The sequence below is a fragment of the Cydia amplana genome, chromosome 14, assembly GCF_948474715.1.
Source record: "Cydia amplana chromosome 14, ilCydAmpl1.1, whole genome shotgun sequence".
NCBI lineage: Eukaryota > Metazoa > Arthropoda > Insecta > Lepidoptera > Tortricidae > Cydia > Cydia amplana.
In genome coordinates this window covers 4,348,367-4,368,304 of record NC_086082.1, presented here as the reverse complement: position 1 = coordinate 4,368,304, position 19,938 = coordinate 4,348,367, and the positions used below count along the sequence as shown (strand labels likewise).

At 36.3% G+C, this 19,938-nt stretch overlaps 1 long non-coding RNA gene across 1 annotated transcript; it reads right to left on the bottom strand.

Moving 5' to 3' along the window:
- Nucleotides 1-427: 427 nt before the first annotated feature.
- LOC134653801 (uncharacterized) lies at nt 428-911 on the bottom strand. Its single transcript, XR_010097285.1, has 2 exons — nt 813-911; nt 428-728 (listed from the first exon to the last, which is right to left on the bottom strand). It is a non-coding gene; the product is annotated as an uncharacterized LOC134653801 (long non-coding RNA).
- Between the last annotated feature and the right edge of the window lie 19,027 nt (nt 912-19,938).

Below are 19,938 nucleotides of genomic sequence, written 5' to 3'. Positions count from 1 at the left end.
AAAAAGCGCTCGCAAGGTAATTTAACAAACGCAAAGCACGCTTAAAACTTATCGTAAATAAGTTTTTATGTATGGCAAGCACTCAAAGCTTACTTATTTCTCTGTCTGTGCCATTACCGTGTGTGCTTTATCATCAAGGAAATCCTTAATGACCCACTTGACTCTCACACATTCATTGAGGATGTAAGTCTAACAAGACACATGATTGCAGACATCATTAAATCAGACTGATTGCAATCACATCTCATCGTCACGGTTTAATGAGCAATTTTAGCATGTAATGATGCCCTCAGACTGCTAATGAGTTTATTTCACTAATTAAATGGATCCTGGTGACCGCTGATTGGTGTAAATTAAATAGTTGAGTAAATGTGGAGGATATACCGTTATGACATCTTTATCACCAGGGGTCGGACAAAAAGTGCGGATGACGTCAAACCACTTATAGGATGATTTCAAATAGTATTTTTGATTTTCATAAACAATTATCACTTATCATTTATCAACCTCTTTATTAAACGATATCGCCACTTGAAATGAGTAAGTACGTTTTCGACTGACACATTGTCAATCAGATGAACAATAAATTGACTTCGTTATTGTTTAGCTATTGTATCTTCACGATTATATTTAGCTAAAATTTATATTTACTAATGTATAAGAAAACGCTCTAAAATGTCATCTTTACTCGAATATTGTGGCAAGTTTCGTGAAATTTATTTTATTCACTACATCACCACTACCACCTGTATTATTAATTCCATGGATTTATTTACGATTATTTTGTTACTTCATTGATACTACTTTGTTACTACATGTCACACGGAAGTTTAAATACAAACTCAAACATCATCCTGTGTGCAAGATTACGTCATTTTTACGTCATCCGCACTTTTTGTCCGACCCCTGTGTATCACTAACTGGCATGATGTATACCTAAGTCATATTGTTTATATAAATAATTCTTTCCACGCGTGTGTGTTAGCTTTGTTCATGACTTTTCCAAATTTCAAATCGATAGCGTAAGTAGTCCTCGAGATATTTAGCGTTGTGACAGACATATGGACAGACGGAAGCGCATCATAAGGGTTTCTTTTAAACCCTGAATATGGTAATTAAGAGGACATAATTACTAACTTATTATGATTTTAAAACAATAATTATGTCAAAAATAAAGCTTTTTGGAATAAAAAAATCAGAATAGGAAAAATAAATCAATAATTACTTATATCTCAGGAACTAAAATATTTGTAGTAAGTACCTAATACTGTTTTCGCATATAGCTACATTTATCACATTATACTTGTAATACTTTGTCTCACTATAAATTCCATCTACAATACTTTACTTCAACAATAAAATACTTAGCAGACATCTAGAAAATAAAATCCAGGCTAAAAATCCAACCGCCATCGCCATCCTATTTTATACGCCCCTCGAACACATAGTTCAGTGCAGTCTCAAGAAAGCTCGCTGTAAAATTATACTCTCAAACATGAATAATCGAGGAAACGAAATAAAGGAAAAAACGAGGAAAAACAAAAACAATTCACTGAGTGCATACATTGTGACACACGTAACCTCTATACAATACCACCATTGTACCGCGAATGGGCTTTCATTGCGAGGGAACGAATTTTTTTAAGAACGCATTTTTTCTTTTTTCAAATATGTTTTCTGGGCACCGTGCGAATGTTTTAAGTGTATTGCTGGCATGTGTTTTGTTTTTAATTTGACAGATGCGTTTTGTTTACGCTCGGGTTATCGATGGTTTTATTTTTATTGGTTTTGTTTTTGCGTGTATACGTTTTGATATTGCTCCTAAATTGTTAGAGTGTTAGACACAATATTTATGAATAATATTTGGGTGCGTTTATTCAATTTATTTCATATTTAAGGTACCTGTATTAAATTGGTACTTTTTTAATAAACTGAAACTGAAAACATTAGGGTAACATTCCATTTCTGACCGCAGCTGCACTACTGGTACTGAACGCGGTGCTGTTACTGTCAATTTCCATAGTAAAATGAACAGTAGTGCAGCTGCGGTTGGAAATGGACTGTCACCTTTCGGTTACGTTAGATACTACCCTATTCAAAGACAAAAAAAATTCTAACAATTTTACATCAGGCAACAAAAATTCCTCTACAATCCTTAACTCAATCCATGTCAAATTATTTTCCTTAATAATGTTTACCGTACTTATTGGATGGTCTTTTATTGGACTTTCTTTATTATTAGACGATTCAATATACGTTACATTACAGGGCGTGAAAAAGTTCCTGTTTTGACGTCTAGTTAAGTAGGTATCGACACGCGACTTAGGGTTGTTCTTGGTTACACATTTTTTTAACAAAATGAAAGTATTTTTTAAGTATAGTGGAATAGCCTTCCGAGGCTTTTTCAATAAACTATTGAAAGAAATGTTGTAGAAATTTACAAAGTCGCCAGAATTGTACTTAATTGTAAGACCCCTTGAATTATGATAAGGTTCTTTATTCCTTTAACGGGCAAGACTGACAAAATTCAAGGCTCATCGCCAATCTATAGTACTAAAAATTCTGTAAAAAAATAATACAAAAGGATGATGTTATAGGTGGTATTTTTTAAGACCTTTGCCCTATATAGAGATAGGTACAGTAACTGCTAACCATAAGGCCGTACATTTATATTTTACCGAAATAAATTTTGTCTTCAAAAATCCTATATAGTAGCTCATAAACTTTGTGCCAATCGCTTACGCTCCGAATCGAAACGCAACTGTCACTGTCGCACTAATATGGATGATTGATAGAGAGACACAAAGCGATCGTCGAAGCGGAAGCGATCGTCATCTTGACTAGGCTGCCTGGGACCATCTTACTGGCGAATTCTACGGATACACTTTGACAAAACGAATAGTAACATAACGGGAAAGTTCTCGGCGGATAGAGTGCGGGCGCGGCGGTCTCCATTACGCTAACTAATATTGACAGGCTTGCTTATACTGACAGCTCACGTCAATCTGCACCCAGTGCAGCTTTATGCTAGTTTATACACGAAAATTAGTTGATTGGCTAAGAGCGGGAATTGGAACAATCGAACCACACCACTGTTATAATCTTATAATTATAAAAGTCATGTGTATTGCATTTGGCACCGGTAGTCACATATTCTTTAGCGTATGAAACGTATTATATTTGTTTGTTTCTTTTTTGTGATCAGTTTCAAAAACCGGCCAAGTGCGAGTCGGACTCGCGTTCCAAGGGTTCCGTACATTAAGTCCGACTTACGCTTGACTGCACATTTCTTGACTGTTTTCCTGTCATCTATTAGACCCAGTAGTTTCGGCGATAAAGGGGAGGGGGGATGGTCGGACAAGATGCACGAGTGATCCTATAAGGGTTCCGTACATCACAAGGAAAAAATTTACGATTTCTGATAAAAAGGTCTTTTTAGGGTTCCGTACATCACAAGGAAAAAACGGAATCCTAAAAAGACCTTTTTATCAGAAATCGTAAATTTTTAAGGCACATATTTTTAGAGTACAAAAAACATGGTTCGGCGTCAATTGAAACTACAATTAAAAGAATTTTGAATATTTGGGACTGGGAATATTTTGAAGATATTACGTAGGTATTAAAAAGGTTAAAAGCGAGCATTTTATTAAACATTTACCTATCTTTATTATTTCAAAATTCTTCTCTTCATCAAAATCCTCATAAGCTTAAGACAAATCACAAATAATAATTGCTAAAAATCTTACTTTCATAACCTCATATCTCCATCCAACACCACTTCGTCAATTTGAATTTTACTGGCTACAATTTATGGTTGGTATTACAATATCGTAATTATTACAAATACGAGGTTTTAGAAATGAGATGGTAGGAATAGGCGGCTGGCTGACCACTTGAGGCTTTCATGAGGGCAACTCCGTTGTCTCAAGGACCGGTCTTGGCTACTGTTTTAAAATTCAGCTTATGTCTGCGTGCAGCCAAGGGCAAAAACATAGTTACATATTGGTTGTAAAATATAGGTAAGTAATTAGATTTATAAGATATTGACACGACACTTTCTTTAAAACTATTAGAAGGCAAGATCGAAGCTAGAAGAAGAAGAGGAAGACCACGAGCAAGCTGTACACAACAACTAAAAACAAAGGCAAATGTTGTGTCTTACAGGGACCTAAAGAACCTGGCCGAGGACCGCGAAAACTGGCGCATACTCCACCGACAAGAGCTACGCTCTTAAATTATGATGATGAAGATATTGAGGCATTTTATAAAAATAATGTATGATATATTTATCAATGCCACGGTGACATCAAGAAGTTAAAATCATTGCGATAATAATCAAACTAAATATGCAGAACAAACAGCTTTTCCCAAAGGTTGATTTGTAGAGAATGCCTTATGGAATTAAGTTCGCCTTTTGTACTTTGGATTTCTTTGTGCAATAATGGTTAAAGAAATAAACAACATTTGGACAGCAATTTTAACTATAACTACTAAAGTAAAAGTTATAAAGCAAAAAAACAGACAAGTGCGAGTCGGACTCGCCCACCGAGGGTTCCGTACTTTTTAGTATTTGTTGTTATAGCGGCAACTTCTGTTTACTTGTTTGTTTAGTATTTCTATACTATCATGGTACATGAGATACAGCCTGTTGACAGACAGACGGGCGAACAGACGGACAGTTGGACAGTGCAGTCTTTGGGTACGGAACCCTAAAAATGATAACTGTCATGAGCATGACTAAAATCATAACGTTTACATCAGCATAAAATTTATATTCCTCAACCCAACCCTAACAAGTTACTCGAAAACGGAAATCTAAGCCGCGTACACTCGAGGCAAAAAGTACTCAAAGGTATTTTTCCCAGTACTCCACAGTTCCTTAAGAAGTAATAAGCAAATGCGGATAAGATTGTGGGTGGCGGAAGGATTGGAGAGGGCGAGACCTGGTACCTACGTACTTGGATACCGGGCCAGTGTGATTACGATTTAAAATGATGGTTTGTACTTTTAAATGATAAAAATAAATACCTATGTGCGTTTCCTAAGCTAAAACGAATACCTATTACATGATTGGTATAACCATAATGTAATCAGGTTTTGTGAATGTGTAGGTAATAAGGTACCCATCGAAGTGATTTTTCTTTATACATTATGTTTTACTAAATTGCAATTTATATTCAAAATTAGTTTTTAGTCAAAGAAAAAAAAATAGCACTCAACGTGAGGTTAATGTGCCGTACGTTAATAACATTTTTTGTCTAAACTTAATATACCTAATTAAATATACTACTATACCTACGTAAATAGATAAACAACTTTACAAGCCCTAGGCGTTAAGTGAATTCGGCGTTTCCTCGTCTCGTTAGCCAAAATTCATTTCCTTGGAATCAATTCAACTGTTTTTTATGATAGTTAAAAATATACCAACCGCAGCAAATTATCATAGCGATGTTTTTATTCTTAGACGATTCTGATAGGTCCTCGTTAAAAATGCACCATATACATACCACTACAGCACAGATGTAGGTCTTTCTGGCAAATTTGTTCAAAGGTCCATTCAAAGCGGATATCATCTGCTTACTCCGTCGCATAGGCAGATCTGGTTCCATTTTTACGTAGTGCCCCTGTGAGTTATAGACATCGCAAACCCTCGACGACAAAATGTTATAATTACCGAACCCGTTCGCCAACTTTCATGAAAATAGGTTGAGAAATGTATGACGAGAGGAGAACAGCATGACGTAGGTATAAACGCATTTTTGATCAAGCTAAAGCCAAGAAATTTGTTATTTTTCGGCCAATTTTCAAATCGAATCTAATCAAAACCAATCAAAATATTTTATTTCACCTAAGTAAAGTCCATTATTATATCATTCAGAAGTCGCCATGTTACCAGTAATAAAAAATAATGTCGAATCCCCCTCATTTCCTCAGCTAACGGCTTCCCAAACACACATGCGTAAGACAAAGCGCCGAAAATTCGCAAAAACCAACGCTAACAATTTCCTCCATTCATTATCCCTAACTGCATTCTGCATAATGGGGATTTTCGGGCGTGAAATTTGAAGGGTTTTTGGTATACGAATACTTTGTTTGGTTTAAAATGATACGGCGGTTAATCACGGTAAGTTTCAGATTTAAAATATTATGGGGCAATCGTACAGAAACCAATTCGAACGTGCATCTGACATCAAAACTATATTTGAAGCATATTGGAATCATATCATACGTGCTCGCTAATATATGTAGATGTACGGATAAGTCTGAGCAAAAAGAATGTCAGCTAAATATGGCAGGGATTCGATCAATTGGACTGAAATTTCGAGGTACTTAGGCAAATGATAAAGTAGTTTCACCATTATAACATCCTGCGTGACGGTTGGCTCCACCGCCCACGTTGGGTGCCATTACAATTATAATACTTTTGATAACGGAAGGTTGGCCCCACGTTGGGTGCCATTATTATTTTAATATACTTTTTATTACTGCAGGTTGGCCCCACGTTGGGTGCCATTATTATTATAAAACTTTTGATTACAGCAGGTTGGCCCCACGTTAGGTGCCATTATTATTTTAATATAATTTTGATTACGGCAGGTTGGCCCCACGTTGGGTGCCATTATTATTATAATACTTTTGATTACGGTAGGTTGGCCCCACTGTGGGTGCCATTATTATTATAATACTTTTGATTATGGCAGGTTGGCCCCATTGTGGGTGCCATTATTATTCTAAAACTTTTGATTACGGCAAGTTGGCCGCACGTTGAGTTCCATTATTATTCTAAAACTTTTGATTACAGCAGGTTGGCCTCACGTTGAATGCCATTATTACAATTATTATACTTTTGATAATGGAAGGTTGGCCCCACGTTGGGTGCCATTATTATTTGTATACGTTTGATTACGGCAGGTTGGCCCCACGTTGGGTGCCATTATTATTTTAATATACTTTTGATTACGACAGGTTGGCCCCACGTTGAATGTCATTACAATTATTATACTTTTGATAACGGAAGGTTGGCTCCACGTTGGGTGCCATTGTTATTTTAATATATTTTTTATTACTGCAGGTTAGCCCCACTTTAGGTGCCATTATTATTCTAATACTTTTGATTACGGTAGGTTGGCCCCACATTGGGTGCCATTATTATTCTAAAACTTTTGATTCCGGCAGATTGGCCCCACGTTGGGTGCCATTATTCAAAAAACTTGAATGCCATTATTAATGTAATACTTTTCTTTCTATAGGTGGAAATGAATTGTCGCACTGTATTAAACTCTCATTAGATAAGTTTTGAACATCATTCTTTTCTGGGCGCTAACAATATAAAATTGAAATTAAAAATAATAATCCTGTGTACCTACTTTAATATGAAGGAAATCTGCAGAGCAATAATTGCACTTAATTAACTGAAAAACTTTTAGTCCTATCATTGAAGCCACTCAAAGGTGCACGAAATTGCATACTATTCAGTAGGTATACATACACCAATCTTCCTATGGTTACCTTTTTTACCTACTTATTCACTTCGCATCGCAAATACTTGACATTTATCTCGGGGAGGCCGGGGAGAGGGGGCCCGCAATTAAAATTATAATTTTTGGCAAACATTTCCCCTCGCCGTGTATCTGTATCTTTGACTTGTCCCGCCAGTGGTTAAGGTAGAGGCACAACGGGTTTGCTGACTATTGAAAATATTATCAATAAAAAAAATTACACCTATCTGAAATGAAAAACGTCAATGAATAATTGAATACGTAAACATACTTGTTATGCGTTTCGTTGCGTATGACAAGTATGTTTCTAAGCATACAAATTTCAGGGTAATGCATTGCATACGTTGCGTTACGTGGGCTCAGTTCGTGGGCGTTATTTCTTCTTAACACATTCACTGCCCCCGACGCACATGTGTGTCCACCGTCATACAAGTTTGTTCCTAGGCCACGCCCCCTGGTAGTGAATGCGTTAACACTAAAGTAGTCTTAAGTCCATAAGTGGTAGACGTTTAACCCATCGAACGCCGTTTAAAAACAATTTTTGCTGCATTAACAACCTATAAATTGTAAATTACAGTCCAAATTCACTGATACGTATACGGGACTAGGCGTTTGAGGGGTTAAATAATTATACAAGTAAATCACCGAAAATATTTAATTAAGTGCTTGCTCTCGGTGTACCACAACGCGGAACTTGACTCCCAAAAATAAGTATCTTTCTAGATTTGGCGTCCCGAATGTCATTGTGCGCCCCCGCTTTTAAATATTCATTGCAACTCTTTAATTACACTATGTGCATATGATCGTTTTATTCTTTTTGGCAAAAACGGATTTTTTAAGTTTTTTACGTCTAGACGGTTTGAGGGCTTGGACCGATGGTTTGTTTGGAGATAATAATTAAAAGACAATACGACGGAAATCTGATGCAATTATAATTTGAAACTTTCCTGATATTGTTATTACTTCAAATATTTATTGATAATTATTATGACTGCTAAAAGTCATAATATTGTATTGTAGTACCTAAATGTCCTTATTATAAAAAATACTATAAAAAGTGGATCTCTCATTTAATCAATCAATGTGATTTTTTTTATATTTCCGGTTCGTTTGGATAATTTTCCATTTTCTTCACGTAATATGTTTAAATTAAAACTGCATCTAAATCTATATTATTGATGGTCAAAGAGCGAAACTAAATAAAAAAGCACTAAATTTACACACGTTAAAATGCAACCAAAGCCTCATTTAAGTTGAATCACCCGACGGAGGTGCACATAAGTAGTCTAGGCTAACAATTTTACACCTAATCAGTTTAAGGGGCTCCCCCCATTTCCTCGCCAGATTCAGTTATCACGGCCGGGGTGAAGTAGACCTGTGTATTTATAATACTACAAAACATTATTTAAATTGACTTTTTAAGATTAGTTTTTTGAAGTAGTTTTAGAAAATCTATTTATGCCAAAAACCACCTACCCTCCCTAACCTACTTAAATGTTAAATGTGCCCTACGAAGTTTCGGTTTGGTTTTTGGGATAAAAATCGTGTCACGGCCGAAGGTTCGGTTTCGGCCGAAGCTTGAGTTTCGGTTTCGGTAACAAATCCGGTTTCGGTCGGACACTATTAAGTATTTTAGAGGAAAATGCCTGAGATGGGTCAACCCGAACTATCGTCAAAAACAGAATGTAACTTCATCACATTCTTTTAAAATCTACTTTTTAGTCACGGTGATCATGACAAGTACGTTACAGAAGTAGACTCGATCAAAACCTACTTATTGCAGGTTTCTGCGTCTTTATTGCAAAGCCGAGTCTAATATAATTTCCATGTCCATTTCTTTATTGAAAGCATTCAACCCGCAATAAATATCGTAAAAATGTACATAAAATCCGTCAGCCACCAAACAAAGTTACCTAGCTGTGATTACTTTTCCTGCAAGTCTTAAGGAGGGATGTGCTGCGGGAATATTCCCGTTCCTGAAATTATTCCTGAATTATTCGAAAAGTCCATAGATAGTATCCATGTATCCATTGGAAACATACACAATAACGATTTAATCGATTATTACCTATACATATAATACCTTATAAGCCTACGTAAATATCGTAAAAATTTACGTAAAATCTGTCAGCCAAACAAAGATACCTTAGCTGTGATTATTTACTTTCCTGCAAATCTCAAATAGGGATGCGCCGTGGGAATGATCCTGTTCCTTTTTTTACTCCCAGACCAAATAGATAGCGGCTGACAAATTACAACTTTTCATTTAACATTATGTATGCCTATTTTATCTTACAACTTGCCAGTAAAATGGGTGAATCGTTCTGACATACTGTAGGTACGATACGGGTATCGTCTTGGGTCGTCCAATTCGTTTTTCGTCAAGTTCTTAAATTAGTCCTATTCTGCTTTCGTCACCCATTCTACATTGAAAGCCACCGACGATTGTGACGAATGTAGAATGGGTGACGAAAGCAGAATAGGACTAATTTAAGAACTTGACGAAAAACAAATGGGACGACCCAAGATGATACCATGTAAACGAAACTATATTAATTTGTTACATTTACATGGAATCCTAAAAAAGGAAACTTCATATCTCATGTCACGAGTTTGTAATGTTTCCATGATTCTCGAGAACAGCGCATCCCTTGTTGGCGTCGTGTGTCGGGAATATTTCCGGTTCGTTCCCGTAGTCACAGCACTAGTGAAGTCCCGCGACATTGGTTATAGCTCGCGCTCCACTGGGTATTCTTTTATCGGGATCTTCGAGACATGTCGGTTCAATGCAGTGTCGCCAATGGGAAGGAAGGTACTGTCGGGAACGTTCCCGTTCGTTCCCGTCGTCACAGCACTAGTGAAGTCCCGCGACGTTGGTTATTGCTCGCGCTCCACTGGGTATTCTTTTATCGGGCTCTTTGCGACATGTCGGTTCAATGCAGTGTCGCTAATGGGAAGCAATATGACGGTGCTGATTAAAATTCATGTCTTACAGAAAACACATGATTGCTTAGGCATGCTTAAGTTATGTATTCACGACATGACATATATATCTAATGATTGAGATCAGGGAAGGACTTTTTGTAGGCTATACGTTGTTATAACGTAAGGCCTGAAATAGGTACACTTGTAAGATATACTTACGTAAGTAGGGACAAAGCTATTTGTTAGAATGAGATAACGATATTCATCTCTCATTCTCTAGTATAGCTGTGTCCCTACTTACGTAAGTAAAACTTACATTATGTATCTGGGGCCTATAACGTAACAAATGCAAAAATATTGTTATCGCTCTAAATTCCTTCTCCGTACCTATTTTGCACCTTGCATTGGGATATGGGAATGTATGTTAAATATCTACCTATAAAACCACTGACTTATCATAGTTTAGCAACACTTACGCTACTGCAATTCTTACCAAACCATCTTGCTTACTGCTGGTACAGTACAAAATACTTATAATTTGGTAGATATTTGCCATTTTCAAAATTACCCGATTTCCTAGTGAACCCAATGCAAGATGTATAAAATAGGTATAGGTGAACCAGGATCTATTGAGGGTGCGCCATGTTGCGGAATTTCACTGGAACTAATTTTTTCATACTACACTGAATTGTCACCCTATACATGAGAATAACAGCGCCCTCTTGACAATTATCATATATTACTGGTCAGACTATACATACAGTGTGTAAATCCAATACGGGCGAATATTTAAACGGTGGTTAGCATAGGACCTAAAAAGTATATTGAGATAGATTTTACTTAGAAATGCAATGAAAACTTTACCCATAAAAACAATTCGGCCCGCAATGTAATACACGACACAAGATACGAGATACGAGCTTTTTAAAGTAACTGTCAACGATTGTTGGCAGTTACAATAAAAAGCTCGTATCTCGTAATGTCATGTCATCTTCTGTTTCTTAACGTTTGCAGTACATTGCTGCTCGGTACATATGGAAATAATTAATTACGGGGTCATAATTGAGTGCAATTTAAAAAACTTCTTAATTATTGATTAAACGGGTAAATTCTATATCTGGTTTAATTTATTGCCCGTATTGGACTTACACACTGTATATGCATATAACAATATTTTTACATTCATAAAATGCGCGATTTCTTCACTTTAACAACGCACCTACAAAAAGCCCATCGCTGACCTCAAAACGCCATTAAACATCAAATTTAATAAGCTTACTTAGCAACAATATTTCAGCCTATAAACCTTCCGACGGCTATAAAGGCGTACACACGTAAACAAGGATCCATTATTATTCATCTACGGCTGACGGCACAGTCAATGTCTATCTTATTTCTTTTATAATTATTCACGTCTCCCCTACCTCCCCCGTCTTGGGTTTTTGCGGCGTTTGTTTCAAGTTTTTTAGGGGGTAAACCCTTTCCTGAACATGACAGGAATTGGATCATTAACCAGGGCTAAGCACCCTCCGATTAGGCGTGTTAGTGTGCGTGAGGCCCATGTGGTATATTTATATATTTTTATTTTTTAGTAGGGAACATAATCGAATTATTATAGAAGGTCAAGCAAATCTTGTCAGTAGAAAAAGGCGCGAAATTCAAATTTTCTATGAGACGATATCCCTTCGCGCCTACATTTTTCGCCGCCTTTTTCTAAAACAAGATCTGCTTGACCAACTATAATTATTTAATTATCAAAGGTTGTGACTTAGGGAAAGCAGAAGACGCCATCGCCAGTTTGAGCCGGCCTCGGACACTGGAAGGCTTATAGTCAGTCCGTCTTTAATATATATGCTGACAGCTATTAAATTCCATAATAAATTATGTGTGTAATATGTTAATTCAAAGTAAGTTGTAAGTTATTATATTTATGGCCCTTTATTGCTGAAAATACATGATTTCATTACCAACATTACGAACCCGTAATGTTGGTAACTGGCGTAACTGGCGTACCTGAAGAGAGGCTATTGCTCAGTAGTCTGCGACAGGATGCTAAAATGATGATGATGATGACATTACGTGGAATATCAAGGTAGGTGTTGTTTAGTTGGGGTTTTGAAGTGTCCGAATGTTGCAACCCACAATGAAAATTATCTCTATACATCGTTTGTTATTTAACTCATTAATAATTTTGTTAAATAAAAATAAATTGAAATAGTAGTTGTTTCATTAGAATAGTCACTTTCTTATAGAAAACACGCGTTTTATATTAAATTCGTACCTAAAACCCCTCTAAACTAATAGACAGAATCAACAGACCAATTTTATTATTGCTAAAGGTAGTACCTATTAAAAATGTCTTATCCTATTTCCACTTCTCCCATTAACAACTTCCCGCTCCTCAAATCAAATACTAAACCGATAAAAAAACGAACGCAAATAACTCCAACCATAAATGCATCGGGAACGAACCGAACGCAAAAAGACCGAACTAAAATATCCTGCATTCAAATACACGGACTAATCAATTCAAATCGGGGAAAGCGGGGAAACGAGGCAAAAGGAACACACACTGCTTATGAAATTATATCGCGAAAATGTATGCTCGAATCTCTAAAAAGTGGAGGAATAAAGGTATAATTCTTTTTTTCCCGTCTGTCTGAGACGTAAATGGGTTAGAAAATTGAATGAGCGTATGCCGAGTTGAGTTGTTTGGTTAAGTGTTGAGCGTATGCGGAGAGGTTTGTTTTGGAATACATCTCTTTGTTGGATCATCAGATTGTTGACTGTTTCCTTTTAAGTTGTTTAGCGTGTTTTGCATTGTCTAGTGATTCGACTTTACATGAATTAAGACGCTTTGTTTGCCATGTGCAAATAAACTCGCTTTACTTATACGTAAAGTTCACTCTTTTTCGCTGCAGCTTACATTTATATTTAAAGCAAGACGGAAATCATTCAACAAGTCGCCACTAACTTTTGAGTGCTGGTCTATTAACTCGCAATTTCCCTCGAACTTTAGATATTTTAAATTCAACCCTTTTTCCGCTACTTTTACGCAATCAACAGTTAGAATATTCTCTTTGAGCAACCGCATAATTTTTAGATGAAATACATGTAGGTTGACGTGGAATTTTATTTAAATTGAAAGTCAATACCTATAAAGCGACCTCATTTTACCTCCTTATGCTGGAATGAAAGGAGCGCATAAAAATAAAAGTACAAAGACGACGTCTGTGTTGAGCCATAATACCCTTATCTTGCCACTAACGACGTCTCCTTCAAAGATTTCCTACACATGTGTTCGTGACTAATGAAAAGAGTCGGATCCGACGAGACATGCCGATAGGAAAATTAAAACGTCTAGACGACTTCGACGTTTTGTTACAAGACTTTAAGAATTCGATTTTGCCTGTTCTCCCACAAGAAAAATTTTCCCTACATAACCTAATTAAATAAATTAAGGAAAGGATAGCGCATGGTCAGACAAAAAGGCGATTGAAGACGTACTCTTCATTAGCGACAAGAAAAGTGATGTCATTCCGTTGTGACACGGGAGCATGCGGGGTGGTCCGCGCCCCCCGGCGGCCACAGCGCGACTGACTTCCACCCCGTCTTAGAGGCTCCCATTCCTCGGCAGGGGTGGACGGCTTTCTCTTTCATTTTTCCTTCGCTCCTCGGCTCATCCAGTTACATCGTTCTTATGTTTTATTTTTAATTAAAGCGTACGCAAGTCGGCGGCGTATCTCCCCCGAAGAAGGCGGGCGGTGGGTCCACACGCGGGGGTGTTGATGATTTTTCAATGGGGAGAAAGAGTTCCCTCATTTTCTTAAGAGAAAATTGCGTTTTGTTTTCGAGTAGTCGAAGTCTGTCGTAATCGCTTTTGTTTTGTAGAAGTTCCCCGCCGCTTTGCGCATGTGAACGGTATACCGTAAATTGTGTACTTTAAAGTTCGGGACGAAATTGTGGAGACGTCGAGATAGTTAAGGTGTTATGTATAGAAAAGTTTTTTGTTCATTCCGCTTGTCTGTGGACCGGGCAAAAAGTTGCTGAGTGCATTCATTAAGTTTGTCTCTTCTCTTTAAACTTTAAGATTGTACGAATTAATTGAAGCACTTATAAGATGTCTTATTGTAATTGGAACGAAACTTATTGTTAAAAAGGAAGTTCTTACTACCTACTTTGCAAAAAAGAGAGTTAGTAATGTATCACACAAAATAAGTCAAGCAATTTTCACAATATGAAACAAAACTGTAGGTATTATAAAAAAATTTGTTAAGACTGCTAAATAGTATATCACACTGCTCACATTTTTATTTATTTTATGGCTCATCTTTCCAACCAGTCTCTACGAAAATCGTATAATCTCTAATGAAGACCATCCCATGTTGTTGTCTAATTAGATGCACCTTTTCATAATTATTATAAAAGAAAACACATTCAGAATACAAATTTTCTTAAGAAATACAGACATACATACAAATGTCTTGATTATGCTCATTTACACCCACACATTCACAACACATTATCCCCGGCTCAAAAGTTAATGTGATGAAAAACAAAAAGGGCCAAGAAAGGGTGCGTAAAGTTCCGCCGAAAAACGGGAATTTGTAAGAAGTACCCCCCATCTCCCCTTAAGGGGGTCGCCACCCCGTGTGCGAAAATAAATTGCCAAGAATAATAATTATAATGAAAGCGAAAGAACGTAAGAACGTATAAATTAGTGGGGACGGCGACTTAAAACTGGTTAATGTGTGCGTGTGTTTTATGTGCTGGGCTGTGTGTGTGTGTGTGTGTGTGTGTGTGTGTGTGGCAGTATTTGGCGTAACGGAAAACATCAAGATGTTTTAATTTGCATGGGTTCGGTTATGAAATCGCACGAATAAGGTTTGATATTACATAAGCTTTGTATTTAAGACGTAATTCAATTGAAGGTCATTTTGTAATTGAAAAAAAGTTACGTAAATTGTCAATTGTTTAAAGAGTTTAACGTGTAAATAAATAAAAACAATAATTAATTTTAATTTTGACCGATGTACCCCGCTCTCCTCTAATTACTACGCAAATATGAAACTCATATGAAACACGATTAATAGACAAACATATTTTTCAATCACTCGCTATACAAATCTTACCTAAAAGGTTAATGTTTTTTTGACAGGTCAACTTGTTAAGCGGACACTGCTGATACTCTTTTTGCTCATTATTTTTGTACTTTATTTTTATGACAATTAATGCACAAAAATATATTTTTATTCAGTTAAATATATTATTGAAATTATTTTTATTCCACGCCAAGCCGATTCTCTCTTGACTCTCCTTATTACATACATAAAATATACATCGTAATTCAATATTTCATACAACTAATGAACAATAATATTTTTCCAATCAGTATAAAACCTTAATTTTTTTTCCAATGTGTCAGCGAAGCGAACTAACATTTTACCCGCCCCCCCTCTATATTTTTTTCTATTAGTACTTCAAACAAATATTTTTCTATTAGTACTTCAAATAGATAATAAGGGTATAGATAGACATACCCTATCTCAAAACCTTAATGAATTTAAATTTTTCCAACGTGTCAGCGCGCTAAGCCGACAGTGCCGATTGAACCCACTCTCCCCTCATTACGCAGATATTATGGACAACGAATGGACATTCCCGCGCGTCCCTCTCTTGATTTTGCGCCGTTGACGGCCAAAATGGTCACTAAAATTTTCGTGGTTAGAAATTAATTTGGCTATTTTTGGAGTTTAATATTCACGTTATGGAGTTGGGGAGTGTTATGAGATAATTAATAAAACACTGACGGATTTTGCTGAGGTTTTTACAGTTAAAAAGTTAGGTAGGCATGATTTTTAATATGTAAAATATTTCTAGGTAAAAATAATAGACACACACAACAAAAAGGAGTTGAAATAGAAACAGGTGAAGGGTTTGCCTTAAGGTTGACTGGTAGAGAATGCCTTTGGCATTAAGTTCGCCTTTTGTACGATAAGTTTTTCTTTTGTGAAAAAAAGTTGAAATAAATAAATAAATGAAAGCATTTAAGTAAGTATGTCTATGTAAATAATACTTGAAAGTCAAGACACTTGCAGTTGCAATCGTCCGCGTCCTTAGGTTACGGTGTCCACTTATCAAACTGGACCTACCCGTGTTTATTTCATATTATTTTACATAATAAATTTGAATCATTATTCCGGACTGCTTAATGCCTAATGAATCTAAATGGAGATAGAATAATTAATATAGTTAAGTTTCAGTTATTACAATTAAAATTGTACTAAGACTAAACACTAACACAAGAATTCTCAAAACCGATATTGCAGAAACCAATATTGTTACTAAGGTAGTTTAAATCAACTGGATTCATGGTTCGTCATCATCAGAATAACATCCCTTAAATGTAACTAACAATTTAAACTAAGTTCCAGTTTAGCATTGAATCCATATAAATGATAAAACATAAACCGAAGTAAAAAGTCATACATAAAGAAAATCTTATACATACTGTACATAACGCACGCACAAAAAATCGAAGTACATATTTCTTGCACGATCGGCAAGATGCGAAAAAGGGGGAACGCGAAAAAAAAAACTAATTAAAAAAGCAATCAAGGTTTCTTGACGGCGCTCACGTTCGCCCATATCGTCTTACCCCCACTTCCTCCGGGGGGACACCCCTGTCCACCCGACACCCTTTGAGGGGAGGCCGGGGCCGAGCGGTACTAGATTTACGTAACACGTTTAAAGTGTGTTTTGATGAAGTAATCATCCCATTTCCCAGGACTGCGTTTAAGAATTTTGCGGCCGGTCTTACTGGCGCGTTTTTCCCCTTTTTTAAGTCCAACTCTTTAATCCGGATTCCTTAACGAGTTGCCATGTAATTTCAGTAATTCCGAGGTTTCGCGGAATGTATTGAGATTTTGCTGTGATTTAGGTCTGATTTGATTGCGTTTGTGGACGGTTTTAGGTCAGACTTGTTTCTCGGCTTTTATTATTAGACATAGACATAGACCATCCTTTATTGGTAATGGTGTAACAGGTCACAACTTACATATTACTTAATTATTATTAATTGTTCATTAACTCATTATATACATACTTATAATTATACTACTACTTAGCAGGGCTCGAACTTTTAGTGCCGATGACGTCAAACCACACATAGGTGATTTCAAATAGTCTTTTCATGAACAATCACTACTTATCAACTTCTTGAATTAAACAATATCAAATAGCGACTAAAAATACAAGTGAGTGTAACCGTTGTGATCTAAATATTTTAAAATATGTCTCACGAAAGTTTAATTTCGACATTTGACAATATCAATTTATTTATTTTTTATGTACCTATATGAAGTTACAAATGAAAGACTACGTATCTTCAAAAGTTTGTAGTTATGTTTCACTTTTAAGCAACCCAAACTAAATCAATTATTCAAAGTTTTCTAGCATTGAAATCGGAACCATTTATAATGACGCTTTTTCTAATGAAGTATCTGAGAAGCATTATATAACACACTAAGTCCAAAACACTGCTTTAAACTTTCACGATTTTTACACATTATTAAATTGTACAACGGGACTTAATTGCGTATTTAAGTTTTAAGATTTACTTCCAACGCCTACAATTTTTTTTTTTATCAATAATTTATAGCAATTTATGTTTCAAATTGCTCTTCGATGAGATAAGCACAGCACGTAACATTCCGATACATTAAGGGGCTGTCAACACCCAATGTCCTTGAAATGTATGTTACTTAAGCAGTTTTTTAAGACTATTTGTTTTAGTAAAGCAAAAAAAATCTCATTATATTTCAAAGACCGTGTCCGTACTCGATATGATTGAACGAAATCGGCTCGACAGAAAATAATTGCAAAGATTGGTCTTAAAAATCACCATTAAACGGTTCTATATATGTTTTTATTTTTTTTCACAATTTCAAAAAATGTATGCCTAAACCGCTAACGAGTAGAAAAACTCCACTTTTTTTTGCCCAGGTACTTAACATGTGACATTGCTATCTCATTTACTCCGATACAAATAGACAGTGTGCGCGTTTTAGGTATTGACAGCCTCTCAAATGTCACAAACATATGCATAACCAGAGTCCGTACCATGAGTCACTGACAGTGTCAAAACTGACATTTACGCTATCGAGACGTAATTTACTTTCTATACATCTCGTTTGCACAAATATGCGAGTACGAGCGAGATGTATAGAAAGTAAATTACGTTCTCGACGGCGTTTATGTCAGTGCCAAAGCCAAACTGATGGTAGCCGTATAGAATTGATTGAACACTCGCGAATATAATAAAACACTCACTAATAATGTAATTGAAATTCTCCGTGTCCTCACAATCGTCTTGTCCTAGATAAGTGGGCAAGGCATGATTTCCCGCCAACCTCAAGCAAAATATAACTTCAGGTAATAAAAATAGGGTTGATATTCGTGTGGGAGGGAAGTAGCTTTATTAAAATACTGTGGCCGTACAGGTACAGGCAGAAATAAAAACGAGGCAAAGCAGTTACTTTTATGAGGGCGCGAATAAGATGTTTCGGACTCCGTCTAAGGAATGAGAGGGAAGGAGAGACGTACACTGGGTTGGAGAAATGTTGGGCGGTTTTTAAAATGCAGCGGCACTGACATAAACACTATCGAGAACGTAACTTACTTAGGGCCACTTGCACCGTCCCATTAACCCGGGTTAACCAGTTAAACCTGGAGTTACCATGGTTACCAGTACAATTTGACACTGGGTTAACGGTTTAACCGGTTAACCCCGGGTTAGTGGGATGGTGCAAGTGGCACTTACTTTCTGTGCATCACGCTCGTACTCGCATATTAGTGCGAGCGAGATATATAGAAAGTAAATTACGAAGACGTTAGCGTATATATCAGCCTTGACACTGTCAGTGACTCGTGGTACGGGTACTGATAGGCAAACCCCGTTATCAATGTAGCAGTTGAAATTAAGAGTTGGGAAAAATACGTACCCTACATGTTGTCTCCTCCAGAATCTCGCGAACTGACATGAGATTGACAGATAAAGTAATACCAGGAATAGTAAATTAAGTAGCATGTATCATGGGATTCAGGGCCTAGTAATTCAACTTTGGACTTTAGGGAATCAGTTTTAGTACTATTTTCAAATAAAAAAATATTAGAAATATTTAGAATTTTTATTATTTTACTTTAAAAACTATTTTACGTATGTAGCTCTATTTATAGTGAATTCAGCGGATACCTATCCTTAGTTTATAGTTTATAAGTAAGGGTAAAGTAAGGGTTCCTTGTGGTAAATTGTTTTGCGAGCCTTTACCTATATTTTCAATAAATCCTATCTGTTTCTTTTTCCTAAAAGTGTTTCTGTTGCCCAACCTAATCACTGCAATCTTAGTACAGTTTTGTTTAATGTCAAGAGATAAAAACGCCGAACATCATCACACCCACTGGACGCTCCCCCCTAGAAAATAATAAAATGCCGCTCCACAGTCGTAACAAGCGT